Below are 13404 nucleotides of genomic sequence, written 5' to 3'. Positions count from 1 at the left end.
AGTTTTGTCTTCAAAAAAAATTTTTTTAACATTAACAACCAACTTTCTGTGGTAAAGTAATTGCCCTGTGTGCCATTCTACTATGCTGCTGAGTAGATGATGTCTGCAGCAAAGAATGATGACGCATGTCGCTCGAAGATTTAAAGATCACTTGAAATCTTATACAAGCGTTCACACAGTGGTCGCATTGCAAAACATCAGGGGCCTCATGTACTAAGACTTGCGTGGAAATCTTACTAAAACATTGCGTACGCACAAAGCTGTAAATGTGCGTACGCAGAAAAAAATTCAGATGTATGAAACACTGCGTACGCCGAATCTCACGCATATTCTTTTGTACATGCGAATGAACGTGAAACTGAGCGCAACATGCACGAGCACAAAACCCCTCACTGCCTCCTCCCCCGTATGAATATGCTAATGACTCTACTTTGGCAAAACCAAACGAAAAAGCAAAGGCAAAAGCAAGCAAGAAGAGAAACTTTGAACAGAATGTGAATTGGAGGTGCTGCTTTCGGAGGTAGACCGGAGAAAAGCGGTGTTATTTGCAAGTTTGTTCTCCGGAATTAACAACAAAAGAAAAAAATAGAGTGGGAGAGTTTAGCTGATGCGGTTAACACAGTTGGGTCTGAACATCGCACCGAGTGAATTAAAAAAGAAATGGTGTGGTTTATAGGTGTAAAATAATGCAGATTCTTAACAGTCTCAGTAGCGCGCTCGTAAGACGCATGGCAACATGTTTTGACACGTTCAAGCATGAACTCGGTTCGAATCCAGCGTCTGATGAACTCTTTCTTCTTTTCTTCCCCCGCTACATATCAGATTTTGCCAACTATTTATCACGAGAAAGACAAGTAGGAATCATTAATAAGTTTGTGCATCATATTTTATTTGCACATTTATTGAATGGAAATGTTTCTGATTCACGCATGCAAATTCATCTTCAGATAGTGTCTTTATAGCAATGTGCGTGCAGTAGATAGCTCAGATTACATTGGGAAAACAGGCGACCGCTGCAAATTGTGCTTTAATATTTAGCTGGTTAAATGTATGGTATGGAAACCTTATATACCTACTAGATAAACTTGTCTCATACAGCTGCCATTGCAAGGCTTAGACACTTTGTAGAGAGGAATTTAACACAACTGCCTCTAGGAGTCGCCAATGGAAATAAAACAGACACGCACAAAAAATGTAAATCAAAACGTGAGACATTCTGAGCGTAAAGCCTGGCGTACGCAAAGTTTTTGTGCGTACGCAGCGTTGATACATGATGCCCCAGATCTGTGTCTTATTTAATACTACATATGAAAGTGGCACAATTCTGAACTAAAAAAGTCAGATTCTATGCGGTTTGGCCTGTTCACATGAGGGGGGGAAAAATCAGATTCGGGCCGCATTTATCTGCAGTGTGAACGTAGCTTAAAACCCCTCACTACACTCTTTATACACTTTTCTCAGTCAGGGTTTAACGTTTTTCACACTTTCGCTCTTGTTTAAACACTCTTAAAGTTCAAACTTTTGTAGCAAAATCAATCCAGTATTATAGATGAAACCAAAGATCAAAACCTGTTGTCAGGCGCAAACATTCATCGCTGTCAGCAAAAGGTTCATAAAGGATTTTAGCTTTTGTGTGGGTAATGTTGGCATCCAGCGTAATGTTCTTTTCCCTCCAGTCACTGATCCACAAGGCTAAAGTAGACTCCATTCTTAAGGGGGATACGCTGTGCACATGACAGTTGTAAGTAACACACACTAAACGCACATATTTGCATGTTATTTAAAGTGAAATGATTCAGATGGAGCTCTGGCATGGCAGAAATATGACAAGTGTTCTGAGTCATAGCTGGGCACCGCAGACAGCAGCCGACTTGTGCTGCCGGTGTGCGTACCCTGATATAAACTTGTTTACAATTCTAAAATGCATGGCATTCTGCATCATATCTGGTGTGCGATCCCCTTTACAATGGTCTTTCTGCGGGGAGTTACAACCCTATTCACATCCAGGTCAAATAGCAGTAAAAAAAACCCAGGAAAGACTTCATCTCTAACGCTGCCTCGTCCAACATCCATATCCCTAGCAACCGACTCCAAGCTTCCCTGAAAGTAAGGAAACCCCTCTTCACCAACAAGGGAATTCCAGCAGGTCATTGGAGTTGCTACGTTGACCAATCAGCTTCGCCAGTGATGAGTGTGTCAGAAAATATCATTATTGTTCCTACAATGTGTTTTATTGGTAATATATTGTGCTATTATTGTTTTTAATAAATGGACTGATATGAATAGAATATGTGGTGTCCATTTATGTGGACAGTTAAATAATTTGAAATTAACACAAAAGTTTGTAAAAATGAAAATGGATTTCAATTTTAGTGTCATATTAAAGTTATAAAAATAATAAAAAATCATTTTTTTTCATAATTCATGCATGAAAGGTTTAATTCATGGCAAAAATAAATATTTGTCCCAACCTTCCTTATTCACCTTAAGTCAAATGCTGTAGTACTGTACAATAATGTTTCAATAATGACACTGACAGTACTAACCAACAGGTGGCAGTGTGGCACAATTAATACATTCTATCATAGAAATATATGGGGAAAAACACGAACTCCAAACTCCAAATACATCTTACATGTTTTGAATTGTAAATGGTCTTAATATTTCAAAAATTGTCCAAGTGTAAAATAAACAAAACTACTTTCATTTGTTTTTATTTTTGGATAAAATAAAAGTCTTCCTGTGTATAAAATATTACTGATGTTCACACTGATGAATTAAATAATTACAATTTCATCCTAAACATTACAATGACTAAACTGCAAGCCAGAATTTCCTGTCATTATTTTTAAATACCAAAGACCTTACTGGACATAGTTTGTACAACTTTAATGTAGACCTCTTTTGCATACAGTCTTTTGAAAGGATCAAACGTTTGAGTTGATGACATCACTTCCTCTAGTGCCTTTATTCTATTCATCACCTGTGTTTACTCACAGCAGGGATATCTGACATACAGAAACAGCATGAATCATATTCTCCCAAGTTTCTTTCTCACATTTATGTTTCTCACAGGTAATGTATTATTTTCTTTATTTTCTTGTCACAACAACAGCAATTAAATCATCGTTTCTTGTTAAATCTGTCACTTATTTGTCTCTTCACAGCTTCTCTTGGTAACACTGTTCACCAAACTCCATCTAAATCAATTAAGACCCCAAATGAATCGGCTGTCTTCATATGTACACACAACATTGGAAGCTATTTTCAAATTATGTGGTACAAACAGACCAAGGGAAAGCTGGGACTTAAACTAATGGGATATCTAAATGGTGAAACTCACAACAAAGAGGCAGAATTTAGCAACAAGATAATTCTGGATGGAAATGGAAGGAGAAACGGCACTCTGACTATCAAAGAGCTCGCTCTGAATGACAGCGCTGAGTATTTCTGTGCAGCTTATGACACACTGATCTAAACTTCCTTTGTCTGATACAAAATCCTGCCACAGTCACACCTGAGAGTTTATGCAGTCTATTTGACCCTTAACTTTTATTCTTCACCAAAAACAAACAAAATTTGTGATGGAAATCCCTTTTTACCAAAGCATGATTCTGGATAGAGGCAATTTTAATTGTAGCGTTTTACTGTTTTTGACACGTTCTTTTCTGTACTTGCGTTCTTGTGTCTTCGTGAAACGTCATTAACCGTCGTCGAAGTTCTGTTCCAATTCTAAGTTTGCCAAGTACAGATAAAATTCCCAGATGTGTACTTGCGCCGTCCCTTTTGCCAAGGATGCTTCGAGAGGTGACTTGTGCGAACTCACAAAGAACAGGTATCCCAACCAGAATGCAGCGAAAGCTAAAGGCGGAGGAGAAAACCTGCACGGTTTTAAAAATACTCCTCTGTTGTGTTACAAATTAAAGTTTTAAAAGTTTTTCAGGCCAGAATGTAGTCGTTTTAAACTCAAATCGGCAGTTTATTTATAAAGATAGTGCGTCTTTGGCGATGTGCCTGAGCTTATGTGGACTCTGACCCCCAGGCTGTCAGCGGGAGCTCTGTCATCACCTCCCTTGCCGAGTGCAGCTTTACATTGGCTAGTCCATCACGGATATACCACTGTATTGTGTCTGTCCATTGTAGTTAAACATGATATTTAACACGTCCTGTGCATATCCAATGGACCGTTTTTTGTCTTATAAATCTGTTATTTGTTCTCATGTGTGTTATTTTGTTAGTGTTGTTTTGCTATCTTTTATAATTGTCTTTATTTATGTTACTGTGTTGTACGAGGTTTGTCTTTGTTTACCAAATTGCTTAACGTTATCTTTATTTCTTATTGTGTGCGTCTTGTACTTTATACTTGTATAATGTCCAGTGTAGTATTTAAATCTGATAATCAAAGATTAAAGTCTGTGTATAATAACCCATTTCACTTCACAATTATAGTGATTTATGTTTAGAGTTTCTTAAATCAAAAATATAGATTTAAAATATCAATATAATATTAATTATAAGGCCATGCTTTATATAATTAAATAATTGTATTAATGTACAGTAAAACCGATGAATCCATGGTGAATTTAAGTGACGTTATAAAGTAGGCTACACTGCCGTTCCATTTGAAAAAGTACCTGACCTGCGTCCTCGGTAGTTCGTTCTTTTAAGTCTGAACTTCCAGAACGCAAGTCCAAACTTTGCGTACTTGGTATTGAGAAACAGCCAATGTAAAAGTTTAAACCCTGTTTATATGGTTTTGTTTGTTTCAGGAACAAACCTCTGATGTCATATCCCGTTCAGTAACATATCAGATCTGAATTAAAGGGTTGGGACTCACTGTACACACCATATTTCAACATGACTAGAAGTATAATTTCTTTGCTACTGTTACTGCACTGGAGCAAAGGTATCTAAAACATTTAGCAAATAAACAAGTGATATTTAAAATTATTCATTCTGCTAAACGCAATTAATAATTTTCCACAGCCACTGCAGGTGATGATGGTGTTTTACAATACCCTAAAATTCTTTGGAGTACAAAGGAGAGTTATGCTGAAATGAACTGCACACACAATAAGGGATTGTCTTACTACCAGATGTACTGGTACCGGCAGCGTCCAGGAGAGACTATGAGACTCATAGTATTCACTATGGAGAATTCAAAACCAGACTTTGGAGATTTTGATGAGAAGAAATATGATGCTTCTAAAGAAGATCCTACAAGTGGATCTCTCACAGTGAAAAATCTAGAGCCAGAGGACTCTGCCATATATTTCTGTTCAGTGAGCCAACACAGTGTATTAAGTGCTGCTGAAGCTATACAAAAACATTGTGAATAAAAAAAAAATAAAATAAAAATTTAGTATTAGCCAACAGATGGCAGTTTGGTACAGCAAATTTCCTGTATGTCAGAACAGCCAGACTGAGCTTAAACAATTAAGTGTCTGAACTGGGAAATCCTTTATATTCTAATAATACCACTGATGGCATCCATAGATGTACATCAGCATGTGGTGGTTCTAGACAAGGGAATCCTAAAGGTCATTTTAAAACCTTTTTAAGACTTTTACAAGACCTTCTCAGAATATTTTAAGACCTTACCACCACTTCAAGTTCAAATCAGTTTCAAAACTTTAGCTTAAAAAACAGTTGCAGGTAAATTAATGGAGCACAAGCATGCATCAGAATTCAGGATAAGCACAGAAGAAACAAAGCTTGAAATAATAAATTACGTGGTTGTTTTCAGCAACAGGCTTTAGCCACTGTTTAACTCGTCTTTCTTCAATCAGGAGTATGCAAACTTACATTTTCCCACTTTGCCGTTTCGATCTGTGGTTTAGCATCACATCACCTTCCCGGGTTTGTCGCAAATTACGTGACATCACCTGGATGGAGAAACTTGGCCGGACGCACCCTGGCCCTAACCAATTGCGGGGATCTAGCATGTCGTTTGGTAATATTAGGAGAAAAATAAATATATTTATGCTTTTTTGGAGTAAAACACTTTGGACAACGCTTGAACTAAATTTAAGACCTCTTATGCGACTAAGACTTTTAAGTGAAGATTTTAAACTAATTTCGAGAGGAGCATGTGATATAATTGACTGCAGCTGGCCACCTATCTACACTCATTAGTTAGTCAATCAGATCTATTCTAACTCACTATAAGTAGCCTAGCTAGATATTACTCCCTTATCTTCGTTTTCCGAAGAAACCCCCCATCCACCCCCTTTCTCCTCCTTTTCTCCTTTACAAAACAGGGGAGCTCTCGAGAACCACCTGATCTCGTACTCCCCTCACATGCTCTATGGACCTGGCGGGAGCCCTGGGCTCAACTATATCCGAGCTCAGGGTTCTCTCCCGGGACAGCATGCCAAACCTGCTTACAGTTGTCAAGCAATATCTAAGTGTGAACTCTTGAATTACTTTTTAAGGACCTTAATTTTCTTGTAATTGAGTTTTAATACTCAACAAAAAATCAGTTTTAATACTTTTTAAGACCCCGCAAAATAAGCGAAATTAGTTCTGTTGCCCAGAATACAAACAAATGCATCTTAAAAGAGACAAGTTTTAAGCAACAAGAAGAAAAGGACAATAAAAAACCTTTAGCTTTATTTTCATTCTAAATATATGCGTATTGAATAGGGGTGTGTTCCTAAACTGGTCTCATGGTTCGGTGACGATTATCTCGGTGCATTGACAATGCTTTTCATACATAATTAGATTTCATCTTCACAACACAAGAGTTTTTTAATTAAAATCTATAAATAAATTAATATTTTTATATTATTTGTAATACAATTTTATTCTTTATTACAAGCAGTCAGATATATGAACTGTACCTTTAATTTTACCTGCTCATATTCTAAGAGTGTTTTCTTTATCAAACAAAACTCCTAATATATATATATATATATATATATATATATATATATATATATATATATATATATATATATATATATATATATATATATACACACACACACACACACACACACATATATACATTTATAGCAAATAAACTAATGTAAATATTATCACGCTTACATTTTGAGCGCTGTCAAGCCCTATGATTGGTTATTGTCTTCACCTGCTCAACACAAAGGGCTGCGATTGGCTTTAGAAATAAAAGCACTGTTTACAGTCTATATGTGCATAATACACAGATATCACAGGTAATCCATAATAGACACAGTGGAGAAAAGAGAGAAAGAGGCATTTCTGTCTAGTAGTGAAATAGCGGCTCGTGTGCTCTGCCTTCTTCAGTGTCTATGAGAGACTTTCCAGCAAACTCAAAGCAGTTGAACTGCATATTTATCTACCTTTTAAGTAGTAGGAGCATTATATTTACTTGCCCTCGCATAGGAGATAAATGACGTCAGTATGTAATAACAGGTTATGATCTATTACTGAACGGATATTGAACTGTCCCTGTCTGCATCGCGGTGCACTGAAGAAACATTAAGTTTTGATAAACCAAGTATTCATATTGAATCTTTACGTCACCAGACTAATATAGCTGACATCACATCCTTTTGCTTCCTTCTGTGACTTTAAATCATTGGAGCAACACTTGCTGAGAGAAACCATGATGTGCTTGTTCACTAGGGTAACATTTCTAATGATGTATACAGGTATGAACAAAAATGCACCTCATTTCCACAATGTGTTGGATGTTTTAGTCTCAATGGCTTTGTTAACATTTCCTCTTCAATACAGCTGTTTGCCTTGGTGAAACTGTTCATCAAACGCCTGGCAACTTCATCAAGGCTCGAAGTGAATCTGCTGTGATCACATGTACTCACAAAATACAGAACTATGACCGAATGCTGTGGTACAAACAGGACACATTGGGCTTGAAGTTGATGGGATACCTTTTTTTGGATCAGACTAAAGAGCCTGAATTTGAAAACAAGATCTACCTTGAGGGAGATGCAAAGAAAAATGGCACTTTGACTATCAAGAACCTCACCGGGAATGACAGCGCAGTGTATTTCTGTGCAGCGTATTATACACAGTGATCACAATCGCCTCTGCCTAATACAAAAACCTCTGATAAACAGCTTGATTCAGAGGAAAGCTAATTTTTTTCATATGTCTCTTCACGCCTGTAGTTTTTTGATTCAGTGCCAGTATCACACACAACACCTGAAGGTCTACTCTTGCTTTGACATTCTGTACAGTAGCAATATTCTGTTGATATTGTCACTGTATTGCAGGGGGTGCCAACCCTGTTTCTGGAGGTCATCTGCAAATTTGATCAAACATTTCTGTGTTTATATGCCAAGTGCTTCTTCAGATCCTACTTAGTTGGTTTAGTTGTGTTTGATAAGGGTTGGAGAAAGGTAGATCTCCAGGAACAGGGTGAAACACCCTTGGGCAACTGGAGGCTGCAAAGAAATTCTAGATGAGGGGTAATCAATGGGCCCAACTGGATAAATTTTGTGTCCTGTGTCATTCTGAAGGTTAATGTATTGGTTTATTATAATTTGAGCTCAAAAGTACAGCAAATATTAAGCTGTATGTTTGTGTCATTCAAATGCTGTTCACACTTTCGCAGGCAGGAACAGTAGCGCAGCAACGCTATGCACGGGGATTCACCCTACACAAAGGGGCCCTCGGCTGAAAAAGTTTGAGAACCACTGGGTAAGCTATCCAAACTATTTTCTTAGCAACATATTAAAATAACCTCAATTAAAAAACTTCATACAATTATTAACTTTAATAATAATATATATATATATATATATATATATATATATATATATTCTTTTCTGTATTTTAGTTGCATGTACAGTACGTGTCAGGGAACATACCAAAGAAACAAAGAAACTAGACAGCTAGCTGAGATAAAAAAAAAGGAACAAATTTAATTATTTTTTCTACCGCTTTTCCGGGGTCGGTCGGTGTGTGTCCCATTATGTTTGGCGTAAAAGTAACACTCTTCAGTATTTCAGATAAAGAACATCATACCAACAGTAATATGTGGCAGTGGTAGTGTGATGGTCTGGGGCTGTTTTGCTGCTTTAGAAACTTGACATTCTGTGATTAATAGAACCATGCATTTTGCTGTGTAACAACATATTCTGAAGGAGAATGTCTGGCCATCTGTTAGGCCGTACTCACACTATGTACAGTTGCCTTGAACCGGGCCAAAGCACGCTTGTCCCCCTCCTGTCTCCCCCGACGGCCCACACTCACATTACATTCAGGCGTGGGCACGCTTACGTCATCAATTATGCGATGTTCAGTAAGCGCTCTAGCTCAGCACAGTAGAGATTTCTTCAGTTTTATCGTTTAAGTCGTCAGATATGCAGTGACACACAGTCAAATATTTTGCTGAACAGATCCCCCACTTTTGACGCTCATAAACAATCATAAAGTCCTCGTGCTGCAGGAATGAGGAGGCTTGCTGAAGGTGCAGCTGTCGTGCAGTGAGGGGTTTTCGTCTTTAATAATCTACGACAGTTTGCATTCATCGAACAGTAAGAATGATTAATAAATCCATATGAAACAGTCCCATAAAAGTCACGTCTCGCTTTCAGTTTCGGGCTCAGGTATGTTTTGCACTCACACACAAGCATTACCGCGCCTGAGCCCAAGTGAACCGCTCTCTGGCACACCTCTTTCAACCGGGCCAGTGCCGGCCAAGTGAACCATGCCTAAGCCTGATTCAGAGCAATCACACTACTCAAACAATCCGGGAAACGGGCCTGGCCATGATTCGGATAGCATAGTGTGAGTACGCCCTTAGTGACCTCAAGCTGAAACTAACTTGGGTTCTGCAGCAGGACAATGATCCAAAGCACACCAGCAAGTCCACTTCTAAATAGCTGAAAAAAACATAAAAAATTAAGACTTTGGGATGGCCTAGTCAAAGTCCTGACCTGAATCCAATTGAGATACTGTTTCTTGACCTTAAAAAGGCAGTTTATGCATGAAAACCCTCCAATATGACTGATTTACAACAATTCTTCAAACACGAGTGGGTCAAAATTTCTTTGCAGTGGTTCAACAGACTCATTGCAAGTTATTGAAAATACCGTATTGCAGTTTATTAGGTTAATGGGGCAAATACTTTTTGACATAGGCCTATGTAGTTTTGTGTTTTGTTTTCCCTTAATACAATAATTAAACTGCATGATGTGTTTACTCATGTTATTTTCGACTAATGTTTAAATTTGTTTAATGATCTGACACATTAAAGTGTGACCAAAAAGCCAAAAAATTATATAAGGGGCAAACCCTTTTTTTTTTTTTTACAAAAATTCAGAAAAATAATATTGTAAACAATCAACACTGCACTTATTTAGTCGAATTTTTTTTGGAGATTAAGGCACTGGGTCTTTTGTTGTAGCAGAATAATTCACAATATGTTAATATGTGCTTAATGTAAACCCCTGGGAGAATACAAATTAAAGCAATTGTTGGACAAATATGGTGACAACTTTTTTTAATCTCAACTTTACAGTTTAGGTTTATTACCTGAAGCAATTACAAAATCTTGGGGTAGGAGGCACTAAAGGCCCTCACTAGAAAGTGTTTTCAAATACTTGGGGCAGTTGTATTGCGATGCTTACTGAGGTAAGTATTTTCCTCCACATATTTCTAGAGTCTACTCAACATGATCAGAGTTCCTCTTGCCTTACTACTTTGGCTTACAGGTACACATTTCATAATATACATTTCACGCTAATGCAAGTTTTTCTTGTTACCAGTTGCAGTACGACTAGTTTGTGTTTCTTTTTACAGGTTCTGTTGCCAATGACAGTGTTCAACAAAGTCCCCCAAATCTAGTTAAAAATAAGGGAGACTCTGCAGATCTAGTATGCTCACACAAAATAACATCCTACACTATGATCTTCTGGTACAAGCAATCACTTGGTCAGGGATTTACATTACTGGGATACACCTGGAACAAAAATCATTTCCCAGAGGATCATTTAAGTACCAAAATCAGTTTGGATGGAGATGGAACAGCGGAAGCTTTTTTAACAATCAAAGATCTTGAAGCCAGTGACAGCACATTGTATTTCTGTGCTGCTAGTTTACACAGTGTGATGTGCCGTCATTCTACAATACAAAAAGCTCAACAGCACTGCTGCAGAATTAACCACACCACATGATTTGCACCTGCTAACTGGCTTGCTTGTTTCTTGCTAATATTTGCATCCTGCTTATTTGAGATGCACACAGTACTTGTGCTCTAAAGAAATTCTCACTCACTCAATTTTCCATGGGCTTACCCTTGCTTTATCAAGATTCACCACTGTGGAGTGAACCACCAATTACTCTGGCATATGTTTAATTGGTGGATACCCTGTTACAACCCAGTGTGCACTCACTCACTCTTATTCACACTATGGGCAATTTCATTCATTCATTCTTTCATTTTCCTTCAGCTTAGTCTCTATTTCAGATATTTAATGATTGAAGGGCTGGATGCCCTTCTATCCACAACCCATTACTGGAAAACACCCATACACACTTATTCCATAATAGCATATGAATGCGGCCCACTTTAGGCAGTTATGTGGCACTGGTGGTATTCCTTCTGCCCAGACAAAATGAATGTGAGCCTGAAGTGGCCCAACTGTACAATGGCAAACGGGAGCCAAAGATTCCAATTCATATATGGGCCATTTAAGGCAAAGATTTGGCAAAATGCAAGCCTAATGTGGCCCATGTGGAAAATGGTAAATTTGGCCCAAATGACAGAGGACAAATGTGGGCCACAGTTGGCAAAATTGTGGCATAGTCATTTAGGGGTAATCTAGGTCTAAACCTAAAGTGGCTAACATGTGAAGGTGCAAAAGTGGCCCAGTTATCTTAAAATATATGTGGGCCATGTTTGGCAAATATTTGGCACAGTAAGCTTTGGGTAATGTGGCTGTGAGCCTAAAGTGGCCCAGAGAAGATATGGCAAATGTGGCCCAGATCCAGCAAACATGAGTGGACCGCCCAAGTGCCATCATTTCATGCGGTGTGTGGGCCAGATTTAAGTATCTGGTGTGGGCCAGATCTGGGCCAAAATAAAAGTAAACTGTGGCCCAGAATAGGGTCAGTTCTGGTTTATTTGGTTGAATTCTGACTAAGATTTGGTATTGCTATGGCTTAATTGAGGCCCAGATCTGGCAAACAGGTGTACACCGTCCAAGACCCATAAGTTCATGTAGTATGTGGGCCAGATTTAAGTATCTGGTGTGGGCCAGATCTGGGCCAAAATAAAAGCAAACTGTGGCCCAGAACAGGGTTAGTTCTGGTTAATGTGGTTGAATTCTGGCTGATATGTGGTATTATTATGGCTTAATTGTGGCCCAGATCTGGCAAACAGGAGCGGACCGCCCAAGTGCCATCATTCCATGCAGTATGTGGCCCAGATTTAAGTATCTGGTGTGGGCCAGATCTGGGCCAAAATAAAAGTAAACTGTGGTCCAGAATAGGGTAAGTTCTGGTTTATTTGGTTAAATTCTGGCTGAGATTTGGTATTGCTATGGCTTAATTGGGGCCCAGATCTGGCAAACAGGAGCAGACCGCCCCAGTGCCATCATTCCATGCAATATGTGGGCCAGATGTAAGTATCCGGTGTGGACCAGATCTGGGCCACAATAAAAGCAAACTGTGGCCCAGAATAGGGTCAGTTCTGGTTTATTCGGTTGAATTCTGGCTGATATGTAGTATTATTATAGCTTAATTGTGGCCCAGATCTGGCAAACAGGAGCGGATCCCCCAAGTGCCATCATTCCATGCGCTACTGTATGTGGGCCAGATCTGGGCCACAATAAAAGCAAACTGTGGCCCAGAATAGGGTCAGTTCTGGTTTATTTGGTTGAATTCTGACTAAGATTTGGTATTGCTATGGCTTAATTGGGGCCCAGATCTGGCAAACAGGAGCAGACCGCCCCAGTGCCATCATTCCATGCAATATGTGGGCCAGATGTAAGTATCCGGTGTGGACCAGATCTGGGCCACAATAAAAGCAAACTGTGGCCCAGAATAGGGTCAGATCTGGTTTATTCGGTTGAATTCTGGCTGATATGTAGTATTATTATAGCTTAATTGTGGCCCAGATATGGCAAACAGGAGCGGATCCCCCAAGTACCATCATTCCATGCGCTACTGTATGTGGGCCAGATCTGGGCCACAATAAAAGCAAACTGTGGCCCAGAATAGAGTCAGTCCTGGTTTATTTGGTTAAATTCTGGCTGAGATGTGGTCTTGCTATGGCTTAATTGTGGCCCAGATCTGGCAAACAAAAGCGGACTGCCCAAGTTCCATCATCCAATGCGGTATGTGGGCTGGATGTAAATGTCTGTTGTGGGCCGGATTTAAGACACCTGAATTTTGCTAGCTGGGTCGTGTGTTGTTAGACAGAATCAACTTAGGTTATATTTAAGATCT

At 38.8% G+C, this 13404-nt stretch overlaps 1 protein-coding gene and 1 long non-coding RNA gene across 7 annotated transcripts in view; one reads left to right on the top strand and one right to left on the bottom strand.

Moving 5' to 3' along the window:
* The window catches only part of LOC141378404 (uncharacterized), a 154758-nt gene that overhangs the window by 42814 nt on the left and 98540 nt on the right, over positions 1 to 13404 (bottom strand). The gene's annotated exons all lie outside the window — the stretch shown is intronic.
* Positions 2969 to 13404, top strand: part of LOC100538332 (Ig lambda-2 chain C region) — a 190691-nt gene continuing 180255 nt past the window's right edge. Inside the window, exons 1-2 of one of the 6 annotated variants that reach the window (XR_015513909.1) lie at positions 2969 to 3075; positions 3168 to 3457. The gene's annotated coding sequence lies outside the window, so the exon portion shown is untranslated. Of the gene's footprint in view, positions 3076 to 3167; positions 3458 to 7267; positions 7638 to 7722; positions 8021 to 13404 lie in introns of those variants that run through there. The other 5 variants (XR_015513916.1, XR_015513919.1, XR_015513918.1 and 2 more) reach the window with 5 other exon arrangements.

Source organism: Danio rerio, chromosome 17 (assembly GCF_052040795.2).
Source record: "Danio rerio strain M-AB ecotype USA chromosome 17, GRCz13ab, whole genome shotgun sequence".
NCBI lineage: Eukaryota > Metazoa > Chordata > Actinopteri > Cypriniformes > Danionidae > Danio > Danio rerio.
Note: the sequence above shows the minus strand (reverse complement) of the source record. Positions and strands in the feature narration are given on the sequence as shown.